The sequence below is a fragment of the Bos grunniens genome, chromosome 6 (assembly GCF_055505025.1).
Source record: "Bos grunniens cultivar Pamir isolate PY7600 chromosome 6, Bosgru_T2T1.0, whole genome shotgun sequence".
Classification (NCBI taxonomy): Eukaryota; Metazoa; Chordata; class Mammalia; order Artiodactyla; family Bovidae; genus Bos; species Bos grunniens.
The window spans coordinates 2,447,059-2,469,475 of NC_141170.1; the positions used below are offsets into that span (position 1 = coordinate 2,447,059).

A 22,417-nucleotide genomic window follows, 5' to 3' on the forward strand; every position below is an offset into this window, starting at 1 on the left:
ATTTTAGTAAACAAGCAAACCTGAATACAGCCAACATGCTAGGGCCGCTCTCCCAGTGGGGAGACGGGGGAACAGGGAAAGAGTGGGAGCCAGACGGTGGCCTCGAGCAGCTTCTGGGGTCAGGGAGAGGCACCCACGGGGGTGCTTTGGTGCTTCAAGAAGGAGCTGGGCAAGCCACGTGTGGTGAGGATGGTGGGCCGTGCCTGAGAGGGAGTGCCCAAGGGAAGAGAGCCAAGCATAGGTTTCTTGACCTGAGAGAAGCCGCTGTCGGCCCAGGTCATATTGTCATCTCAACCTGGCCACGACGCGTACCTGTGAGGAAGGGCAGGCCTCGGGAGTGAATGATGTTAAGGAAACAAAAGCACGTGAGAGCGAACAGCTATTACCGGGCCAGGGAGATAATTTAACAGTTTAACCGGAGATGATACGTCAGTCCTGGTAGTTCAGTCTGTACGTCGTGTCTGACTCTGTGACCCCATGGGCTGTAGCCTGCCAGGCTCCTCTGTTCATGGGATTTCCCAGGCAAGGATACTGGAGTGGGTTTCCATTTCCTTCTCCAGAGGACCTTCCTAACTTAGGGAATGAACCCAGATCTCCTGCATAGCAGGCAGTCTTCAAGATATCAGGCAGATTCTTTACTGCTGAGCCCCAACGGAAGCCTTACATCAGTCATAGAGACTGCCAGTTCTGTTTCCGAGATAAAGAATAGTCTGATATGTATTCTCTGAGCTGTCAAACAGGGTCCAAACCCCCTTGGACAACTGGCTGCCAGACTAACTGCAGCCAGACCACTGACGATGTTGATCTTTGCTGGCTTCAGTCAACCAAGACCCTGGCTTCTGTCAGCCTAGGATGACGCCTGCCCCAGTTCCGTGCTCAATTCCTCTCTGCACAAGCCCTTTCACGAGGATGTGTGCTCCCGCAGCTTGAAACTTCCCCCATTTTGCTGTCCTGGGAGACACTGCTTTGGGAAGCACCCCCAAAATTCTCCTTACTTGCTGCATATAATAAATCGTTCTCCCACTTTTTGATTTGATTGGTTTGGCTCGATGCCCACTAAGAAATGAACCCAGTTTCTGGGGGTTACAGGAGGGCATTCCAAGTGGAGGGTCCGTGAAGGAAAAGGGAGTGGAGAAAACCTGGGCACCTTGGGAGGAACTGGTATTTAGTTACTTTTTTTAAAAGAAGAATTGAGGCTCTTCCGCTGCCGTTTTAAATCCAGCTCCATACAATGCTCCGCCGCGCCGCTGCTGCTGGACGCAGACTGGGAGCCAGCACCCTCTGCCGACAGTTCCGCCACTACGGAAGTCGTGAACAGTACAGCAACATAGAGGAATTTGCAGAGGGCTCCAAGATCAACGCGAGCAGGGACCAGCAGGATGACGGTGAGATGTTTATTGGAGGCTGGAGCTGGGATACAAGCAAGAAAGATCTGACTGAATATTTGTCTCAATTTGGGGACGTGGTGGACTGCACGGTTAAAACAGATCCTATTAGTAGAAGATCACGAGGATTTGGATTTGTGCTTTTCAAGGATGCTGCTAGTGTTGATAAGGTTTGGGAACTGAAATAACACAAACCGGATGGCAAATTGATAGACCCTAGATGACCAAACTAGATAGCGTATTCAAAAGCAGAGACATTACTTTGCCAACAAAGGTCTGTCTAGTCAAGGCTATGGTTTTTCCAGTGGTCATGTATGGATGTGAAAGTCGGACTGTGAAGAAAGCTGAGCGCTGAAGAATTGATGCTTTTGAACTGTGGTGTTGGAGAAAACTCTTGAGAGTCCCTTGGACTGCAAGGAGATCCAACCAGTCCATTCTGAAGGAGATCAGACCTGGGATTTCTTTGGAGGGAATGATGCTGAAGGTGAAACCCCAGTACTTTGGCCACCTCATGCGAAGAGTTGACTCATTGGAAAAGACTCTGATGCTGGGAGGGATTGGGGGCAGGAGGAGAAGGGGACGACAGAGGATGAGATGGATGGATGGCATCACTGACTCGATGGACATGAGTCTGAGTGAACTCCGGGAGTTGGTGATGGACAGGGAGGCCTGGCGTGCTGCGATTCATGGGGTCACAAAGAGTCAGACACGACTGAGCAACTGAACTCAACTGAACTGAACTGAGAAGGTCCAAAGCTTTAAAGGGGAAGGAACCCCCCCAAAAATAGATTTTCGTGGGTGGATTGAGCCCAGATACTTCGGAGGAACAAACGAAAGAATATTTTGGAGACTTTGGAGAGATTGAAACTATCGAACTTCCTGTGGTTACAAAAACAAAGGAAAGAAGAGGATTTTGCTTTATTACAAATACAGACGAGGAGCAAGTAGAGACACAGTGGACGGAACTGAGCTTTGTCTGTTGCTGTCTGTGTTGTGACTCAGTGTGGATTTGTGTTTATACAGACTTTATTTGTATGATTATATGTTAAACTGCAAATAAATGCTTCTTCATGTGATTGTTTAAAAGAGAAAGAATTGACGCATAGTGGGTTTACAATGTTGTGCTAGTTTCAGGCGCACAGCAAAGTATTTTAGTTAGATATACATATATGTGTGTGTGTGTATATATACTTTTTCCAATTTTTCCATAACAGGTTATTACAAGACACTGAATATGGTTCCCTGTGCTACACAGTGGGTCTTTGTTGTTCATCTATTTATGTCTTCTTGTGTGTAACTAGTAATCCTGAGCTTCCAGTCTGTCCCTCCCCGCCTTTTCCCCTTTGGTAACCATAAGTTCCATTTTCCATGTCTGTGAGTCTATTTCTGTTTTGTAAATAAGTTCATTAGTATCATTTTTTTAAGATTTCACAGGTAAGCAATATTATATGATATTTGTCTTTGTCTGAGTTACTTAGCATGATAATCTCTAGGTCCATCCATCTTGCTGCAAGAGGCATCATTTCATTCTTTTTTATGGCTGTACAGCACCTCCAGAGACAGGATGAGATGGTTGGATGGCATCACCGACTCAAGGGACACGAGTTTGAGCAAGCTCCGGGAGTTGGTGATGGACAGGGAAGCCTGGCGTGCTGCGGTCCATATGGTGGCAGAGTCAGACACAACTGAGCAACTGAACTGAACTGAACAGCACCTACTGTGGCTCCAGGTAAAGAATCTGCCTGCAATGCAAGAGACCAGGGTTCAATCCCTAGGTCAGGAAGATCTCCTGGACAAGGGAATGGCAACCCATTCCAGTATCGTTCCCTGGAGAATCCCATGGACAGAGGAGCCTGGTGGGCTACAGTCCATGGGGTCGTGGACAGGACTGAGCGACTTTAGTTACTTTGTAGTAAATTGTAGCCTGTGATGTTCCAGAAGGGGCTTGAGGTGCCTGGAATCAAGCTGTGATTTGCTGGATGATGGACGAATGGAGGGATGCGTAATGAATTCTTCGTTTGTTCCCAGCCTGGTCCTAGAATATGCTGTCTTTTCTCAACAACAAGATGCCACAAAGCCCTTGATGGTGATGGGCAGAGGGAAAGACGGTGAGCATCTCATACAGACTTCAGGTCCGCAGCGGGACTGGGAGCGACATCAGCCATCAGGGCCTGATGAAGGGGCTGGGGTGGGGGTGAGGTAGAGAAGCGGCTCTAACCTCCTTTTCCAGGCTCCAGACAGCTCCGTCCGCACGCCGCCTGCCCCTGCAGTGTTTCTCCAGACTGCAGCTTCCTGGTTCAGGGCTTGGGGGCTGGCCTGGAGCTTCTCCAGCCCAGGTGTGCCCTGCTCCCCCACCCCCCGTTCCTGTACCCTTTGCCCTGCCCGTGGCCTCCTGCCCTGGCAGCCCCGGGGAAGCACCTCACCTGGCCCTGGATCATCGCTCAGCACCACATCGCTGCACGAGGATGATTAAGCTGTTCGTTATGACCTGCTACTTAGTGACTCCGAAACGGAACTCCTACCAGGCCGAGCTTGGCACAGAACAGCAATTACTGAAAACGCGTTTTAAAAAGTTGACGTTTTTGTAAGAGTTCGTCCTCCCCCGCCTCCATCCTTCCCCAAAGAGACCTGCACGCAGGCACTTTCCGTGTGACTCAACTTCGCAATGATGCCTGCCGAGGTGCAGGGAAATTGGCTCTGGGCCCAGCGCACACACCCCCTGAGCTGACGGGGGCTCTGGTGCGAGCCTCTCCAATGTTCTTCGTGAAGTTCCTGAAGCTCTTTGTGTGACCCAGACACTTATGCTTCATCAGTTGTGTGTGTTGTGACTATCTCCTCCCATCCTTGGGCTCGCTTTCACTCTTTTGATGGCCTCTTTTGATGAACAGGCAGCTTAATATAACTGTAACGATCAATATTTTCCTTCGCTTGTTACTGCTTTTGTGTAAAGCCTTTCCAGCATCAAGGAGATGAGTACATTCCACATTAGCTTCTAAAGACCCTGTGGCTTTGCCTTTCACGTTGGAGTCTCTGCTCTGCCTGGGATTGACTCCTGAGGATGCCTTTAGGAGGCTTCCCTGGTAGCTCAGATGGTCAAGAACCTCCCTGCCAATGCAGGAGACATAAGAGATGCAGGTGCCATCCCTGGGTTGGGAAGATCCCCTACAGTGGGAAATGGCAACCCACTCCAGTATTCTTGCTTGGGAAATCCCATGGCCGGGGGAACCTGGTGGGCTACAGTCCAGGGGTCGCAAAGAGTCGGACGTGGCTGAGCGACTTAGCACGCACACAGCATAGGGCCTCAGGGCGGGCAGTTTTCAGAGCGGAAATGTGGTCAACCGTGCGTTGTTTGCGACGATAAACGTGCATCATGCGCTGTTTCCTTTTCAGAAATGGGAATCTTAGGAAGTGGACTTGACCAGAACTGCTGTTTAGGGCACAAGAAACTAGCTGTGCCCTAGGATAGTGCCCTGAAGTGTGGGCCCTCAAATATGAATACACAGTGATCCAAACTACGTGGATAGAGTTGCTGTTGTTGTTCAGTCGCCAAGTCGTGTCCGACTCTTTGAGACCCCATGGACTGCAGCACTCTGGCCTTCCTTGTCCCTCACCATCTCCCAGAGTTTGCCCGAGTTCATGTCCATTGAATCGGTGGTGCCATCCAACTAGTGACTCAACAAAAATCCTTTTTAAACCCGATTCATCCTTTCCTCCATGTTGAAATGGTTCTTTGATGAGATTAAATTCTCAAGTCATCAAGCACCCCATGGACAGAGGAGCCTGGCTGTCCATGGGTTTCCAAAGAATTGAACATGACTGAGCGACTAAGCACAAAAAATATACACATATAGAAGAAAAGAAAGTGTTAGTCACTCAGTCATGTCCAACTCTTTGTGACCCCATGGACTGCAGCCCGCCAGGCTCCTCTGTCCATGGGATTCTCCAGGCAAGGATACTGGAGTGGGTTGCCATGCCCTCCTCTGGGGGATCTTCCCGACCCAAGGATCGAACCCGGGTCTCCTGCATTGCGGGCAGATCCATTACTGTCTGAGCCACCAAGGAAGCCATGTATATATACTGCGTGGGGTGGGGGACCACGTTCTATGTATCCTAAATCTCAAGAAGAGAAAATGCATCTCAGGCAGCCCTGCTGGGAGAACGGCCTCTCAGACGTGACATCGCATCGCCGTACGCTGAGACGACTGACAAAGATGTGACCAAGTCATGCCCGGAAAAGTACGATGGAGATGAACCAGGCAGCTAGGTAATAAAAGCATCTTGTTGTTTTTTCAGATTTTGTGTATTTGTCGGAGTTTAAAGTTGTCTTCATTTTTTCTCACGCTAAATAAACATTCCCTGTCATACCTCATTTGGTTTCTGTAACTTTGCATTCTCTTCTGTAAAGAGAGCCCCAAGCCGTGTGAGCTTCAGGCCCCATGAAGCTCCCTGGATCTCACTTGCCCCCTGCCTCCTGCCCTCTGGGCCTGGGTGGAGGAAGGACCCGGCGGAGGCTGGGGGGTGTGGGGCTGGTGAGGCCTGGAGTCATGGCTGGATGGGGACTTGTGCACTGCAGGGGCGAGACAGAACCCCCTAGAATCCTGCTTGACGGTGACCGCCTGCAGCGCTGCACGTGGCACCTGGCACATGTGGGCCTCGACAAACCAGGGCTCCCATGAGGTCGCCCCGTAACGTGTTGCGCTCTCTCACATCCTGCCCTGGCTTCCTTCCTCCCTTCCCCAGGGTGGGGCCCGGTGCTGCGTGCGGGCTTGGTTTATAAAAACCTGAGCTGGATGAGGCCTGCGCCTGAAGGAGGAGGAGTCAGACAGCCTCCCTGTCTGGAGAAGGAGTCAGAGATGGTAAAACGGATGCTCTCCAGATCATTAGTTCTCGACTGGGGAAAGTTTCCGCATCCCCCCGGGGACAGTTGGCAAGGGGGTCGTCACCAGCCAGTAGAAAGAGGGAAACCAGCCTCTCGGGGCTGGAGGCCAGCGATGCTAGGGGCAGCCCCCCTATCCAGTCCCACCTGTAGAGCCGGGGGTGGGAGTGGGGCCTGGTGCCGAGCAGAGGTGCTGGCTTGTCCCAGGGCTGGGCGATCTCAGGGATCTATGAGTCTGTGCCGTGTGGTGGTCAGGGAAGCAGCTGGGAGTTGGGGTGGGCGCAAGGACTCCTGTTCCTGTTTCACAGAAAGACAGGGTCCTGGAGGGCTGGGGCCCCCTCCGTGCCAGTCCCACAGCTCAGGGTTTGCATCCCCGTTACTCTGCCGCAGAAAGCTCCTCATGTGCGGAGAAATTCACCCTTCCAGATCACGTCCTTACTTTGTCCTCCCGCGCTTCCAAGAATCAAGAAGGAAAGGCCTTTGTCCCCATTTTGCAGATGCAGCTGGTGAGGCCAGGCCAGCATGTCCAGACCTGGGCCCACCTGAACGAGTCCGGAATCTGTAACCGCAGGTCCTGGAGACCTTCTGAACTTGTCCGGCGAGATTCCACGGTGGGATAGCTAAGGTTACCTATTTGGGAAGATAATCACCTTACTGAGGCCTGAAGGACCTCTTTGCATTTTTGAGGGGTGGTCATAGCCGGGCTCCCGAGGAGCTTCGAGCTGCCTGCTGCTGTGTGTGAGGAGGGAGCGGAATGTGGGGTACAGCAGGAGCCTGCTGCTGTGTGTGTGAGGAGGGAGCGGAATGTGGGGTACAGCAGGAGTCTGCTGCTGTGTGTGTGAGGAGGGAGCAGAATGTGGGGTGCAGCAGGAGTCTGCTGCTGTGTGTGTGAGGAGGGGGCGGAAAGTGGGGTGCCGCAGGAGTCCCCCAGCGCGCCCACAGGCCCAGGCTCTGCACACTCAAGTGTAACACCCCTTGTGTGGATAAAGGAGCTACGGCTCAGAAAGAAGCCCAGCCCTTGACTCCCCGGCAGGCCAGAGGCAGGGCTGAGTGGCCCCTAGCCTGGCTGCTTGCTGGGGTGGGTGTCGGCCTGTCCTGTGGGACCGGACGATCCCTCGGGGCCAGGTGTTCATGAGCAGAGGAACCGTGGCTGCTGTCTGCCTCCTGACTGTGCAGCGCCAGTTCTGACCTGACCTCTTGGGGCCTCCACCGGTTTGCTCGCTGTGTAAGGGGCTGGGCTCTGTCCCCGTCCGGCCTGTCCTCTCCCACAGTGGGGGGGGCTCCAATGAGAATGGTGCATGGGGTTCCGAGTGGGGGCGGGGGGGGGGGCGGGTCTGAGCTGGCCTCTGGGCCCAGCCAGGGTCGCTCCGGGGTAGGGAAGGCCTTGGAGACAGGAATGTGTAGCTCCCAGGTGGGGCAGTGCAGAGACCCCTGGGGTGGGTGGAGATCCTGACTCCCTCAGGCTGTTCAGTGACCTGTGAGTCAGGCCCAGGGCCAGAGGGGAGGGGCTTGGCCTGGTTGCGGGTGGGACAGTGGTGTCCTTGGCTTACTGGCTGAGTTCTCTCTCTCGGAGGTGTCCCAGCCTCCTCTGAATGGAGGATGGGGTGTTGGGGGCGGGCGACTGGCTGTGGAACGTGGTGCCTGGGCCGGACAAGGTAGGCAAATACGGGTCCTGAAATGGGGGCGAGCACCATATAGTCCCAGTAGACATGTACAGATTGAGGGTTGGGCCATAAAGAAAGCAGAGCACCAAAGAAATGATGCTTTCCCACTGTGGTGCTGGAGAAGGCTCTTGAGAGTCCCTTGGATAGCAAGGAGATCCAACCAGTCCATCCTAAAGGAAAGCAGTCCTGAATGTTCATTGGAAGGACAGATGCTGAAGCTCCAATGTTTTGGCCACCTGATGTGAAGAGCCGACTCATTGAAGACCCTGATGATGGGAAAGAAGGGGGTGACAGAGGATGAGATGGTTGGATGGTATCACCAACTCAATGGACATGAATCTGAGCAAACTCCAGGAGATAGTGAAGGGCGGGAAGCTAGGCATGCTGGAGTCCATGGGGTCGCAAAGACTCGAACACGACTGGGTGAACAGCAACAACCGTTAGAGGGCTCTTTCCTCCCAACCTTTCCCATGCAAGTTTCAGACTGAAACTCAAGGCTGATTCTGCAGTGAGAGCTGGTGGGATGTGGTGTCAACTTGTAGCTTGACGTCAGCCGCAGCGGGCATCTGTGCAAACACTGCACACCAGGCTTTCCTGAGAGCCGGGTGTGAACAGTCACACACGATGAGTCCTGGGGGTACCTGCCCCCCAGCTGCCGCCTCCCTGACGGGGATGCCAGCAAAGGCCAGCAGAGGAAGGTGTCTGCGTGGGTCTCGTGTCACGGGGTGGGAAAGGAAGCTTGTCCAGACTCTCCCCCCGCAGCCTCTGCTCACAACACCTCCTGGTGTCCTGGAGGACAAGGCAGCCCTGTTGCCAAGGGCTCCCCAGTGGCAGCTATGGCAACCGGCCTGGGAGCCAGCCCGGTCCCTGGAGGGGCCTCAGGCTGGGACTGCCCCATCCCTGGCCCGGCACCTCCTCCTCACCCGCCTGGTAGGTGCACGACCCCCTCTGCCTTGCGAGGGAAGGGGGTCCCCACCGCTCACCCACACCAGGACCCCCACTGTGGTCTCAGTGCCAGAAACCCCCACGGCCACCTGAGGCCCTGGGCCCCTGCCAGACCCCCAGGAGGAAGCAGAGTCTGCAGGGGTTGCCACCCACCTCGTCCGTGGGAGCCAGACTGACCCCCGGCACTCACCCCTGGCCCTGACCTGCCTGGGGCATGGAGTCCGGAGCCTGGTGAGGTCCTTCCACACTGGGGGTCCTGGGTGTGTGGGAGGGCCTGGGATTCTGCAGGGGAGACACCGCAGGCCCTTTGTCTGGGACATTACAGAGTGGAGGGAATGGGGTAGAGCTCAGGATTAAAATGGGGAGACAGCCCTGGGCTGGAAAGCGGGGGCTCACACAGGATCTGAACTTGCAGCTTCAGGATTGACACCCACCGCTGGGCCGGTCCTGCTGTGTATCTGCGTGGTCACCGCCCCTCGTGGGAAACTGGCGGGCGAGTCTGCTTAGGAACGGCTCTTGGGGCCGTCGTCTGGACGTGTGTGTGTGTTGGGGGTGCCCGGCCCATATCTCCAGCCCGTCTCCATTGTCCTGCACTCCCCACCTGGTCAGCAATGCTCTCTGTGTGTTTGCTCTGTGCTGCTGGATGCACCCGGCAGCCAGCTTTGCCGTTTCCCACCCTCCAGTGCTTACAAAGCCGAGCTGGGACCCGGCGTCTTTCTTGTCTCCTGGCTTGCTGGCTTACTCGCTCTGTGTCGTCATCTGATGACACGCTTGCATTCACTTTCTGTTAGGCCAGGCTCATTCCCGCTCTTGACAATTTTTCAGTTACTTGCGCTGGATGCTCTCTGCCCCTCTCTTTCTGCAGGAGAAGCCAGCACAGTTCCCCAGGAAACCGTGTGTGCCCCCCGCTTTGTGGACTCTCAGCGTCTGGGGTTGCCGGCGGTGCTCGGAGGCCCCGAGCTCGTGGCCAAAACACGCCAGTCTCTGCGTCCCAGTCACATGTCGTCCTCCCCTGTGTCTGTGCCTTTTTTTCCTCCTTATAAGGACACCAGTCATCTTGGATTGGGGCCCCCGAATGGAGTACGATCTCACTGTAACGTGAGCGCACCTACTGATACCCGACTTCCACAGCGGGTCACGTTCACAAGAGCGGGGCTCAGGGTTTCAGCATAGATTTTGGAAGGGGGGACACTTTCAACCCACAGGTATCTTTCAGAGGTGACAGAGGATGAGATGGTTGGAAGGAATCATCGACTCAAGGGACAATTTGAGCAAGCTCCGGGAGATGGTGAAGGACAGGGAGGCCTGGCGTGCTGCAGTCCACGGGGTCGCAAAGAGCCAGACACGACTGAGCGGCTGAACAGCAACGCGCTTCTAGACACTGTTCTGTCTCTTCTGGCGTTCGATGGTCCTGTTGAGAATCTCCTGCCAGCCTGGTTCTCCTCCTTTGATAAGATGCTTGTTCTTTCTGTCCAGTTGCCCAGAAGATTTTTTTCTCTTCCTTTCAAGCCAGGTTATTTACCAGGCTACGTCCTGCTGCTGACTGTTCCGTGGTCAGTATGCCCATGCACACAGCATGTACTCTGATACACAGATGCACAAACTCAAGAAAGCGTTTCAAGCTATTTCAAGAAAGCGTTCTTGAGCAATTGTTCAAATACTCTGACTGTTTTTGGTGTCGCCTTGCAGGACTCCAATTATGCGTGTGTTTTAACTCCTTCCCTGCCTTTTATGGTTACTACTTTCTCTCGAATCCTGTTTAGTCTCCTCCCTATTTCTTCTCATCTGTTCACTTGTCCCTTTTTTCAATGTCCCTTCCTGTGACTTCCATCTCTCTTCTCACCTCCCTCGTAAAGTCATCGCTTTGTTTCTGAAACGGTTTTGCCTTTCCCTCCATTTCTTCCCTGAATTACGTCGGTTCCCGTGTCAGACTCCGTGCCCACCTGCCCTGGATCGTGGTCTTCCTTCAGAGCTGAAGTTCATGTTGGAGATTCAGGTGCCGGGGTTGCTGCTTGTGATGGCGATCGTCTGCTGAGGCTTCACCTGCGGGGCCACGGTGTGGTCCCCAAAGTGGAGACGGTCCTTTCCTGTCACTCGCTTCATGTGGTGTGCTTTTCCCTGGACGTGCAGACGGTTCCTGCCCTCAGCGCAGTGCGTCCCCACCTGGCATGTGGACAGGCTCCGCCTCAAGGTCCCGCTGCCCTGCTCCGGCTGGTGGTGGTGCTGGTGCCCGAGGGACAGCGGCCCTGCGCCCAGGCCTACCAGCTCAGCTCGACTTCATCGGTAGAAGTTCGAGAACAGCCCGCCCGGTCTGTGGGGAGAAGGCGGGATGGGGCTGCCTCTGCAAAGGTGGCCACACCGGACGGCGGGTAGGCATTGGGTGACAGTCACGCTTGGTCGCTTGATGGGGTTTGCATCTGCCGAGCTCTGTGGGTGAGGTTTGTACATCTCACTGCTAGGGGGTGAGTCATGTTCCCCCCAGATTCATACATGAAACCCCCAGCTCCTCAGAATGCAACCTTATCTGGACACACGTCCCTGCAGATGGAATTAGTTAAGACAATGTCATAATGGAGCAGGGTGCATCCCGAATCCACTTCTGACAGGCATCCTTATGCAGAGGGGACCTGGGGATCCCCCTGTAGACACGACTACAGGGGGAAGGCCACGTACAGAGGCCCCCTCACTGTCTCAGAAGGAACCTGCCCTGCTGACACCCTGACTGGGCACGTCTGGTCTCCAGAACTGAGACGATAACCTCCTGGTTCAAGTCACCCAGCCCATGGGACTGTTTATGGCAGCCCCGGGACCCTGCCATTGTCCCTGGAGACCCTGCTTAGAACTCTGAGTGTGAACTCTAGCTCATGGTCCAGACGTGGAGTTGTCTAGACATGGAGTTTCCTGATGTCTCCATCAGGAATGTGGACAGGGAAACCAGGAGGGTTTATGGCAGGAAAGTGGGAATGTGGCAGGAAACCTGGGGGACAGATGGAGGCGGGTACCTGCCCAGAGCAGGGTAGAGTGAGTTTACACAGCGATGACAGGGGCTTCCCAGGTGGTCCAATCTGCCGGCCTGGCAGGGGACGTGGATTCGGTCCCTGCCTCGGGGAGACTCCACGTGCCGCAGAGGAATGAAGCCTGGGAGCCCCGACCACTGACGCCCGAGTGCCTAGAGCCCTAGGTTAGCTAAGATAACCCAGATTAGGCTAACCCGGTGAGCCGAGCACCCGTGGTCCACAGCAGGAGAAGCCCCTGCTTCAAGAAGCCCACTGTTCGCAACCGGAGAAGAGCCCGCACAGCAGTGAAGACCCAGCACAGCCAAGACTAAACGATTAAAAAACCCAAAGCATATCTACAAAAAAATACAAAGCAGTGACAAGGATGTCCAGTGGCTAAGACTCCATGCTTCCACAGCAGGGTCATGGTTGATCCCTGGTTGGGGAGCTAAGATCCTGCAAACTGGAAAAAAGAAAAAAAGGCAGTGACTTTGTGTGCTGGAAGATTTTTGCGATAAAATGTTGATTAAAAATGTTTCACTAGATACTCCAGGCATCTGTGAATAATCAAGTGCAAAGAAACCTTCAGGAGAACGGGGCTCTCAGTCGGCGCTCAGCTCCAGGTCCCGTGAGAGCACGCACCCGCCCCTGGCCCGGCACCCACCTGCAGAGCCCCCGGGACAGAGGTCTCCAGCCCAGCTGCCCACCTCTCAGCCGGCACCCACTTTGGGCTACAAAGGGTCCATGTGAGGGGCACCCAGTTCAGGCCTGTCCGAGAGCCTCAGTGGGGGGTCCGTCCCACCTGGCTGTCACAGTCTCCTACCTCACGGGGAGCCGGGGTGTGTGTGTCCCCCCCGGGCAGGTCGAGGCTGCCGTAAACAGAACATCACAGACGGGCCTTAAACAGACATTCACCCCTCAGTCTGCCAGAGGGACTCCAGGGTCAGGCTGCGTTCTGGGGAGGCCCCCGCCTGGTTCATCCTCACAGCCTTTCTGGGGGTGCCCATGGTGGGCGGGGCTGACATCTCCCCTCTGATCCCAATCAGATGAAGAAGCTAATCCCTTACAGGGCCCCACCCCTGTGACCTCATCTGACCCCCGTCACTCCACAAGCCATCTCACCACATGAATTTGGGGGGATACAATTAAAAAGCCCACAGCAAGGGGGTGAGGGGAGAGGAGGGGCAGGAAAGGGGCAGAGGGAGAGGGCCCCTTGACCCGGGCAGCCCCAGGACTCCCTCCCCTGGGTGGCCTCTGCCTCAGCTCCCTGTCTGATGTGGTTTTGTCCCCCTGCACCCTGGTCCCTTCCTGGCTGCAGGAGGACCTGCCTGGGCTGGACGCTGGTGAAGGGGGTGTGACTTCAGGAAAGGCAGAGCTGTGGGCGGTCCCCAGGGATGCTGGCAATGTCAGCAAGAGCAGTGGCTCCGTTCGTTACGGGTCAGCCTTGGGCTGGGACCACGTGCTCCTGGTCATTCCTGCTCCCTGTCCTCTGTGGGAACAGACCCCAAGTTTTATCTGGCAGGGTAGTTGGTCTGGATAAAAGGCTACAGCTCCTAACCTCCCTCCCTGGGAGCTAAACCGGGTCAGGCAACTGTATTCTGGCTAATGAAACAAAAGAGGAAGTTCTCTGTGAGGCTTCCAGAATGACTGCTTGAAAAATGAGCTGACTCACCTGGGACTCCTGAGAGGGGCCCTTCCTGCCCTGTACTTCCTCAGCTTTCTTCTTCCTGTCCTGTGGTCTTAATGGCTGGAGCTCCAGGAGCCATGTTGGACATGAGGTGGGCTGGGCATCGAGGCCATGCCCTGAGGATGGGGAAAAGCAGAGAGTAAGAGTCTGGGTCCCTGAGGACACTGCAGAGCTGCCATGCGTCCCTGGACTTGTCAACTTGAGACTTTTTTACCTAGGAAAGAAATAAGCCTCTATCTTGTTTATGCCTCTTTTGCTGGGATTGCTTACGCGCAGCCAAGCCAAACCACGAGGGACGTATTATTGCCAGTATCCGTCATAACCCTGACCACTCTTCTACAGAAGGACAAATGGACGCTCAGAGACGTGAAGACATGTGGTAGGCAAGCCTGGAGTATAGAGAGGGCATCACCCAAGGACACCTTCATGGAAGAAAGGTGGGTGCAGACTCTGAACGTGCCCCTCCTTCTGGCTGGCAATGTCTGCATTCCGGCACCAACGGGACTCTGACCCCGGCAGCCTGGGATGCAAACAACATCCTCCTGGCAAAGCTTCCCCATGGGTGGTGTGCATGGGAGCAGAGCCACAGCGGCTTGCCCTGGGGGCTCCTGCAGCTCGCCGGCTGCTGGCTATTTCTGGGATGTTGTGCAGAGGGAGGGCTCCTGGAGACAAGATAACTGTAGAGTCACTTTCTGGCCTCAATGTGGGGGCACGTTTAGAGGTGCCTGCTCTGGTGCCGTCACTCTGAAGGGAAGGACTTGCTCTGCCTGTGCTTCCTGCGCACACCTGGTGTCTGTGTGTGTGTGTGTGTCTGTGTGTGTGCATGCGTGCATGCCTGTGTGTGGATCGGTTCTGCCCTGGAGCACCTGCTTCTTCCCATGTCCTCCTGAACTGCAGCCCTGCACCAGGAGTGGTGCTATCACTGTGCAAAGCCCTCGGATTCTTGCATCATTCATTCATTCAGCTGCATTGAGCACTCGCCTCGTACCAGGCCCCTCGCTGAGTGCTGGAAGGAGGCTGGGTGGATGACGGCTGGGCTCTCTCACAGCCCGACAGTTTGGTGAGGGACGTGGGAGGGGCTGACTGATGCATTTGAACCATGGTGTTGGAGAAGACTCTTGAGAGTCCCTTGGACTGCAAGGAGATCAAATCAGTCAATCCTAAAGGAGATCAGTCCTGAATATTCATTGAAAGGACTGATGCTGAAGTTGAAGCTCCAATACTTTGGCCACCTGATATGAAGGGTGACTCATTGGAAAAGACCCTGATGCTGTGGAGGATTGAAGGCAGGAGGAGAAGGGGATGACAGAGGATGAGATGGCTGGATGGCATCACTGACTCGATAGACATGAGTTTGAGTCAACTCTGGAAGTTGGTGACGGACAGGGAGGCCCAGAGTGCTGCAGTCCATGAGGTTGCAAAGAGTTGGACACGACTGAGTGACTGAACAACAGCAGTGAAGAGAGGGGCTGAGAGCAGATGCAGGAGGGCTCTCTTGCGGGAGGGGGTGCAGCACAAGACCCCCTCCAGCTTCCCAGGGGAACAGCTGTATTCCAGTTGGCTTTGTAAATGGCCGCACAGGATTGAACCTGTTCACTGTCACCGTGAACCCTGCATTGGTCCTCATGGCCAGAAACTGGAACTGATAGGAGAGAGGAGCCGTGAAGCTTGCACGGGAGGAGCCTGGAGGCAGCCCCCAGGCCTGGGCTCTGTTGTAGCCATCAGAGTGGCTGGAGGTGGGGACAGGGGGCTTGTGGGGGCCCTGGTCTGGGGGATAGGCCTGGGGTCATCTCAGTCCCTGTGACGATGCCTTGACTGGCTCTAGAATACCGCTCAGCCCCTCCCTCTGCACCCTGCCCAGGGCTGACGATGCAGGGACTGACAGCACGGTGCTGAGGCTGCTCTGCGATCCAGCCATCCTTGTATCCACCCACCTACCTCTCCATCTTCTATCCACCTACCACCCAGCTTCTCCCTCACTCCCTCCCTTCTCTCCTTCCTTCCTTCCTTCTTTTATCCTCCTCCACTCTACTTCCATTCCTCCATCTGCTCATACCCACCCATTCGTCCATCTGCCCATCTATCCGTCTCCCATTCACGTGCCACCCCCAGTTAGCCCTCTATCCCTCCTTCTTTCCCATTCGTCCATCTGCCCATCTATCCGTCTCCCATTCACGTGCCACCCCCCAGTTAGCCCTCTATCCCTCCTTCTTTCCCATTCGTCCATCTGCCCATCTATCCGTCTCCCATTCACGTGCCACCCCCAGTTAGCCCTCTATCCCTCCTTCTTTCCCATTCGTCCATCTGCCCATCTATCCGTCTCCCATTCACGTGCCACCCCCAGTTAGCCCTCTATCCCTCCTTCTTTCCCATTCGTCCATCTGCCCATCTATCCGTCTCCCATTCACGTGCCACCCCCAGTTAGCCCTCTATCCCTCCTTCTTTCCCATTCGTCCATCTGCCCATCTATCCGTCTCCCATTCACGTGCCACCCCCAGTTAGCCCTCTATCCCTCCTTCTTTCCCATTCGTCCATCTGCCCATCTATCCGTCTCCCATTCACGTGCCACCCCCAGTTAGCCCTCTATCCCTCCTTCTTTCCCATTCGTCCATCTGCCCATCTATCCGTCTCCCATTCACGTGCCACCCCCAGTTAGCCCTCTATCCCTCCTTCTTTCCCATTCGTCCATCTGCCCATCTATCCGTCTCCCATTCACGTGCCACCCCCAGTTAGCCCTCTATCCCTCCTTCTTTCCCATTCGTCCATCTGCCCATCTATCCGTCTCCCATTCACGTGCCACCCCCAGTTAGCCCTCTATCCCTCCTTCTTTCCCATTCGTCCATCTGCCCATCTATCCGTCTCCCATTCACGTGCCACCCCCAGTTAGCCCTCTATCCCTCCTTCTTTCCCATTCGTCCATCTGCCCATCTATCCGTCTCCCATTCACGTGCCACCCCCAGTTAGCCCTCTATCCCTCCTTCTTTCCCATTCGTCCATCTGCCCATCTATCCGTCTCCCATTCACGTGCCACCCCCCAGTTAGCCCTCTATCCCTCCTTCTTTCCCATTCGTCCATCTGCCCATCTATCCGTCTCCCATTCACGTGCCACCCCCCAGTTAGCCCTCTATCCCTCCTTCTTTCCCATTCGTCCATCTGCCCATCTATCCGTCTCCCATTCACGTGCCACCCCCAGTTAGCCCTCTATCCCTCCTTCTTTCCCATTCGTCCATCTGCCCATCTATCCGTCTCCCATTCACGTGCCACCCCCAGTTAGCCCTCTATCCCTCCTTCTTTCCCATTCGTCCATCTGCCCATCTATCCGTCTCCCATTCACGTGCCACCCCCAGTTAGCCCTCTATCCCTCCTTCTTTCCCATTCGTCCATCTGCCCATCTATCCGTCTCCCATTCACGTGCCACCCCCAGTTAGCCCTCTATCCCTCCTTCTTTCCCATTCGTCCATCTGCCCATCTATCCGTCTCCCATTCACGTGCCACCCCCAGTTAGCCCTCTATCCCTCCTTCTTTCCCATTCGTCCATCTGCCCATCTATCCGTCTCCCATTCACGTGCCACCCCCAGTTAGCCCTCTATCCCTCCTTCTTTCCCATTCGTCCATCTGCCCATCTATCCGTCTCCCATTCACGTGCCACCCCCAGTTAGCCCTCTATCCCTCCTTCTTTCCCATTCGTCCATCTGCCCATCTATCCGTCTCCCATTCACGTGCCACCCCCAGTTAGCCCTCTATCCCTCCTTCTTTCCCATTCGTCCATCTGCCCATCTATCCGTCTCCCATTCACGTGCCACCCCCAGTTAGCCCTCTATCCCTCCTTCTTTCCCATTCGTCCATCTGCCCATCTATCCGTCTCCCATTCACGTGCCACCCCCCAGTTAGCCCTCTATCCCTCCTTCTTTCCCATTCGTCCATCTGCCCATCTATCCGTCTCCCATTCACGTGCCACCCCCAGTTAGCCCTCTATCCCTCCTTCTTTCCCATTCGTCCATCTGCCCATCTATCCGTCTCCCATTCACGTGCCACCCCCAGTTAGCCCTCTATCCCTCCTTCTTTCCCATTCGTCCATCTGCCCATCTATCCGTCTCCCATTCACGTGCCACCCCCAGTTAGCCCTCTATCCCTCCTTCTTTCCCATTCGTCCATCTGCCCATCTATCCGTCTCCCATTCACGTGCCACCCCCAGTTAGCCCTCTATCCCTCCTTCTTTCCCATTCGTCCATCTGCCCATCTATCCGTCTCCCATTCACGTGCCACCCCCAGTTAGCCCTCTATCCCTCCTTCTTTCCCATTCGTCCATCTGCCCATCTATCCGTCTCCCATTCACGTGCCACCCCCAGTTAGCCCTCTATCCCTCCTTCTTTCCCATTCGTCCATCTGCCCATCTATCCGTCTCCCATTCACGTGCCACCCCCAGTTAGCCCTCTATCCCTCCTTCTTTCCCATTCGTCCATCTGCCCATCTATCCGTCTCCCATTCACGTGCCACCCCCAGTTAGCCCTCTATCCCTCCTTCTTTCCCATTCGTCCATCTGCCCATCTATCCGTCTCCCATTCACGTGCCACCCCCAGTTAGCCCTCTATCCCTCCTTCTTTCCCATTCGTCCATCTGCCCATCTATCCGTCTCCCATTCACGTGCCACCCCCAGTTAGCCCTCTATCCCTCCTTCTTTCCCATTCGTCCATCTGCCCATCTATCCGTCTCCCATTCACGTGCCACCCCCCAGTTAGCCCTCTATCCCTCCTTCTTTCCCATTCGTCCATCTGCCCATCTATCCGTCTCCCATTCACGTGCCACCCCCAGTTAGCCCTCTATCCCTCCTTCTTTCCCATTCGTCCATCTGCCCATCTATCCGTCTCCCATTCACGTGCCACCCCCAGTTAGCCCTCTATCCCTCCTTCTTTCCCATTCGTCCATCTGCCCATCTATCCGTCTCCCATTCACGTGCCACCCCCAGTTAGCCCTCTATCCCTCCTTCTTTCCCATTCGTCCATCTGCCCATCTATCCGTCTCCCATTCACGTGCCACCCCCAGTTAGCCCTCTATCCCTCCTTCTTTCCCATTCGTCCATCTGCCCATCTATCCGTCTCCCATTCACGTGCCACCCCCAGTTAGCCCTCTATCCCTCCTTCTTTCCCATTCGTCCATCTGCCCATCTATCCGTCTCCCATTCACGTGCCACCCCCAGTTAGCCCTCTATCCCTCCTTCTTTCCCATTCGTCCATCTGCCCATCTATCCGTCTCCCATTCACGTGCCACCCCCAGTTAGCCCTCTATCCCTCCTTCTTTCCCATTCGTCCATCTGCCCATCTATCCGTCTCCCATTCACGTGCCACCCCCTAGTTAGCCCTCTATCCCTCCTTCTTTTCTTCCTCCACCCTTTCCCCATCCTGCATCCATTACCAAATGTCCGTCCGTCCATCCAACAGTGGTCGACAGACCACCTGTGATGCCAAGCTGCTGGGGGTCAGCCACGGGCCTGCTCTGCGCACTGGGCTTCCAGGCGGGGAGGCAGACACTTCGGATGGTTTCGATGGTGCTAAGTGCTGCCGAGGAAATAAAACAGAGCCACAGGGCAGAGAGTCCCCGGGGCCTCCGAGGGGACCCGTGATCACTCACGTTTCCGTTGTGAGTCCTGAGCCCGTGGAGAAATGAGGCAGGTGCAGAGCACCTGAGCTGCTTTCCCAGGGCCGCCTCCTCCCCGGCCGTGGCTTTTCTGGGTTGTGTGTGTGCTCAGTCGCTGAGTCATGGTCAACTCTGTGACCGCACGGACTGTAGCCTGCCAGGCTCCTCTTCCATGGGATTCTCCAGGCAAGAATAGTGGAGTAGGGTACCATTTCCTCCTCTATCTAAATGCAATCACAAGTATCCTTAGAAGAGGGAGAGCGACCAGTCAGAGGAAAAGGTGATGTGACGAGGGAGGCAGAGGCTGGGGGTGGAGGAAGGTCACGTGGGAGCTGAGGAGTGCAAGCGCCTCGGGAAGCTGGGGAGGACACGCTTCTCCCCTGGAGCTTCTGGAAGGAACCACCCTGGGACACGGTGACCTCAGCCCAGTGAGACCCCTTCGGACTCCTGATCCATGGACCATAAGAGAATAATTTCGTGTTGTTTAGAGCACTGAGTTTGTGGTCATTGTTTCAGCAGCAAGAGATGGACTCAGCTGCTGAGAGCTTCGAGTTAAAGGCTGTTGGGGACGGGAGATTCACACTCAGAGAAACACCCCGATGCTGACTCACTGACAGCAAAGGAAAAGGGGAACTATAGGGTGGGGGTGTCAGGGGCCCGTCCCCATGTGATGCAACTTAGCATCACCTGCAAAGGGACAGGCAGACGCCACATGTCCCCGTGGGATGTCCCAGCATCCCTTAGAGTGTTGGTGCCCCAGCTGAATTTGACCATGGCCAGTCCAGATGCTGGTGTGTGCTATAGAAACCGGCCTGACCCTTTCAAGGCTGTCAAGGTCATTAAAGGAAAAATCAGACACAGGAACCCAAACTCCACGGATCTTCCTTGTTGGATCCTGGGTCAAACAATGTGGCCGGAAAGGACACTGGGAGAAGTCTGAGTATTGACTGTGTATTAGAGTGCTCTCGTGTCAGTGCTCACTGGTCTCGCAGGCGCATGCACGCGTGTGCGTGTGTGTGATGAGGAGTGTATGGGCGTCACTACTATTCTTGCATCTCTTGTCCAGGTTGTTAATGTCCCCAGTTAAAACGTTAGGGAGTCCCTCCCCCAGCTCTGGGCCCAGGGGCTGGTGCTGACCCTGGAGGTGGGGGACGGTGGTGGGGAGTGGGATGGGGGTGGGGACGCTGCTCCAGGGTTCCTGGTCCTCGTGGATCAGCTTTTCTTCTGGGAAGGCTCCCTGGTTCTCAGGACAGCTCAGCGCCCTGAACCCTGCTGTTTCTCCTCCGTCCTCACTGGCCTGTGGCCTTTAGCTCCAGTTTACTTTTGTGACCTGGGAGGGTCAATGGCTGTCGTGAGGGTTCCCCGAGGGGCCAGGACATGCACAGGGGGGAGGATCAGGGTCGAGACAGACCAGAGTCAGAGGCGGCCCTGTGTTCTGGGGAGAGAATGGGGAGCCACGCCTCCTAGGGGCGGGGATTGGGGAACCACGCCTCATCTGGGCAGGGATTGGGGAGCCACGCCGCTTTGGGGCAGGGATTGGGGAATCACACCTCATCTGGGCAGGGATTGGGGAGCCATGACTCCTCGGGGAGGAGATTGGGGGAGCCACACCTCCTCGCCGCTGAGGACCAGGGATGCTGTTAGTGTTGGGTGGGCGGGGCCGTCCACCTCTACCTCCCCCCATGCTGAGTACTCCTGAAGCCACAGCACCAGCTCTACTGAGCGGCGTGAGCCTCTCCACCTGCTGACTCCACGGCCAAGGTTCTTTCTCCTCGGCACTGCTGCTGAGAACTGGGGCCCTGAACATGCCCGCACTGTTTTCTAGTTTAGAAATCTAGGTGACAAGTGGCGCGTTGTTACAATGTGGAATTGCTCATCCCAGCAAATTCGACCCAGTGAACTTAGGTGCTTGATGAAGGAGGGAGCTTGAAGCCCAGCGCTCTGCGGGGGAGGCGGGGAGGGGTGCAGTGTCCACACCGCCTGACGGACCAGGGTCCTGTGTTCAAGCTCATCCTCCAGTGCAGGCAGAGACCCTGAGGAAGAGGAGGCTGTTGCCAGGGGAGCTTTGGCTGCTTAAAAACCCTCAAAGTGACTTAAAGCACCAGCCACGGGACATCCCTGATGGTCCAGTGGTTAAGACACCGTTCTCAGGAGTTCCCTGGTGGTCCAGTGGATAGAGAATCCGACGGCCAATGCAGGGGACACGGGTTTGCTCCCTGGTCCGGGAAGATTTCCACATGCAGTGGAGCGACTAAGCCCGTGCACCACACCTACTGAGCCCATGCTCCGCAACAAGAGAAGCACCGCGACGGAGAGCAGCCCCTGCCCACGCAAGTAGAGACAGCCCAAGCACAGCAACGAAGACCCAGTGCTGTCAACAAAAAGTGAATTAAAAAAAAAGATTCCGCTCTTCCAATGCAGGGGGTACGGGTTTGATCCCTGTTTGGGGAGCTAAGATGTCACATGCCACCCAGCGAGGCCACAACCAAACATATCAGTGACTTCATTCAGCTCAAGACTCCTGGGCTGAGTGCACAGCTCCTCTGCTCCCAGTGGGCTGGGCTGGGCTCTGCCCTCAGCCGGTGGCACGGCTGGCTCTGGGTCAGGTACGTGGCCTCTCTCCTGTGTCCCGAGTTGGGCTGCGGGTCGGCCGGCAGGCGGAAGTATGAGCACAAACCCCAGGCTCTGGAGCTTTCCAAGTCTTCTCTGGCATCACAGGTGCTGATCCCCTTTGGCTAAAGGGGCATGTGGCCCAGTAAGCCAACAGGGATCAGAGAAGCCGCCCACTCAGTGGCCACCCTCACCAGGCACTGCCCGCGTCACTCCAGCCATAGACACTTCCTCATGTCGAGCCACCTCCCAGACCACGCTCTCTCCAGGGACAACAACCTCCCCCACCCCTCTGCTTCCTGGCCCCCCTCACCCTCCCTCCCTCTCCTTCCTTCCCCTCCCCTCACCAGGTTCCCCACTGTCCCTCTGGGTTGGGAAGCCCAGCGCCTGCCCTGGGGTGGTTAGCGTGGAAGGAGTGCCCCACAGAGCTGGCTTCCCAAGGTCAAGTGCGCCCATGCTCTGGGCATTGGGAAGTTCGACACAGCCGCACACAGCCCGACTGCAAAGGGGACACTCGCTGAGTCAGAGTCGTCAAGCGCGGATCCTGGGGACATCTCAGGTGGGAACCCCCTCCTCACCTCCTACCCTGGCACAAATAGCCCCTTTCTTCCCTTCAGGCA

General features: G+C 55.7%; 1 pseudogene; it reads left to right on the forward strand.

Annotated features, from left to right (window-relative positions):
* The first annotated feature begins 1,231 nt into the window (after positions 1-1,231).
* LOC147370190 (heterogeneous nuclear ribonucleoprotein D-like pseudogene) lies at positions 1,232-21,926 on the forward strand (annotated as a pseudogene).
* The last annotated feature ends 491 nt before the right edge of the window (positions 21,927-22,417 follow it).